Raw genomic sequence first — 2498 nt, forward strand, 5'->3', positions numbered from 1 at the left:
GCCATGAGCTTATATCGAAATAGGCCCTCGCCCCGTTTTATATATAAAGCAACCACATAATAGAGTACATGGTCGAACCATACAAGATGATGAGGTAGCCCTTAAACAATGCCGGTCCTAGACTACACGTTGGACACGATTAGGCTACCGAAAGAGAGCACATGAGATGATCTGAGTACAACGCCGCGCAAAGCCATAAAACACCCAAGCTCCACGACAACGCCATCAGAGGGATAACGACACCAAGCGTCACCACTGCTGAGTCCACACGGACAAGAATTTTCACCTAGAACCTAGATGATACGTCCATTTTGCATCATGCTTTCCTACTGTTATTTATTACATTTTGGGTCATTATTTCACTTTATGATACAATTCTTATGCCTTTTCTTCCTTATTTTGCAAGTTTCACATGAAGAGGGAGATTGCAAGCAGCTGGAATTCTGGACCCAAAAGGGCTACATCAGAGATAGCTATTCTGCACAACTCCAAATGACCTGAAAATTTACAGAGAATTATTTTGAAATATATAAAAAATATTGGCGGAAGAAATACCACGAGGGGGGCCACCAGAGAGCGACAAGTTCAGGGGGCGCCCTGTGAGCTTGTGGGCCCCCTGGTAGGCTTTCGGGGCCCATATTCTCATATATGATGCCATTTGCCCTAGAAAAAAAATCAGAGAGAGACTTTCGGGATGAAGCGCCGCCATCTCGAGGCGGAATTTGGGCAGGAGCACTTTTGCTCTCCGACAGAGCGGTTCCGCCGAGGAAACTTCCCTTCGGGAGGGGGAAATCGAAGCCATCGACATCACCAACAATCCTCACATCATGGGAGGACCAATCTTCATCAACATCTTCACCAACACCGTCTCATCTCAAACCCTAGTTCATCTCTTTTATTCAAGCTTTGTCTCAGAACCTCATATTTGTACCTGTGGGTAACTAGTAGTGTTGATTACATCTTGTAGTTGATGCTAGTTGGTTTATTTGGTGGAAGATTATATGTTCAGATCCTTAATGATATTCAATACCCCTCTGATCTTGAACATGAATATGTTTTGTGAGTGGTTACTTTTGTTCTTTAGGACATGGGAGAAGTCTGGTTATAAGTAATCATGTGAATTTGGTATTCGCTCGATGTTTTGATGATATGTATGTTGTTGCTTCCTTTAGTGGTGTCATGTGTGAATGTCGACTACATGACACTTCACCATACTTGGGCCTAAGGAAGGAATTTTGGAGTAATAAGTAGATGATGGGTTGCTAGAGTGAGAGAAGCTTAAACCCTATTTTATGCGTTATTTCATAAGGGGCTGATTTGGATCCATATGTTTCATACTATGGCTAGATTTATCTTAATTCTTCTTTCGTAGTTGTGTATGCTTGCGGTAGGGGGTAATCATAAGTGGTAGGCTTGTTCAAGTAATAATAGCACCCAAGCACACGGTCCACCCACATCTCAAATTATCAAAGTAGCGAACGTGAATCAAACAAACATGATGAAAGTGACTAGGTAATAATTCCCATGTGTCCTAAAGAGTGCTTTGCTTATTATAAAAGAATGTTCCGTCCTGTCCTTTGCTATAAAGAGGATTGGGCTACCTTGCCGCACCTTTGTTACCATTGCTACTTGCTACTTGTTACAAATTACCTTGCTATCAAACTATCTGTTACCAGGGCCGGTCCTGAGATTTTGGGGGCCCGGGGCGAACCTAAAACTCAGGGCCCTTTCATATACTCCCTCCATTGCAATGAATTTTTAGCACTAATTTTTTTAATCTCAGGGCCCTTTCATATATACTCCCTCCATTGCAATGAACTTTTATCATTGAAAATTTGTATCATCAAAAACTTCTTCTCAATATGAATACAACGGTTTTTTTATTACATAGAACCCACATTTGAATGGTCTAATTTATGGTAAAACTTCTTTTCAATACACTTTTTTAGGCAATGGCAGTTGAGCAATCTATATATTAACAGGGAGATTTTTTTTACAAATAGTGTGTCACTGCCGGAATCTCCACGCGTATACTTTTTAGTCGTCATGATAACACAAAGCCCTAAAAAATTGCCTCAAAACGTGAACACTCCAAGCTGTATATATGCATAATGTATGCGGATAGAACATAGGAAGTGATAAATTAAAGATAGGATATAGGAGTACCTTGGATCGGTCAGTTCTCATCTCAATGATAACACGATGTGAATTTGCATCTGGCTTCGGCCGGAGGGGCTCGGCAACGGGCGTGCTCGTCCAGCACCTGGAAACCAGAGAGCGGACGGAGCGGAGTTCGTCGGAGTACTTAACCCTAGCGGCGGCTCGTCCAGCCCCAGCAACTCGTCTCGCGACCTGGAGCCTAGATCGGATCGGGATCATTACGGCTCAGCTCATAAGGAAACTGGCAATTACAGCAAATTTCTCTCCATCATCCTGGACTCGCTGCATCTGGCTGCTAGGCCTTGCGGCTGCATATTATCGATCGGGGTCTAATACGA

This window comes from Triticum aestivum, chromosome 1D (genome assembly GCF_018294505.1).
Source record: "Triticum aestivum cultivar Chinese Spring chromosome 1D, IWGSC CS RefSeq v2.1, whole genome shotgun sequence".
NCBI lineage: Eukaryota > Viridiplantae > Streptophyta > Magnoliopsida > Poales > Poaceae > Triticum > Triticum aestivum.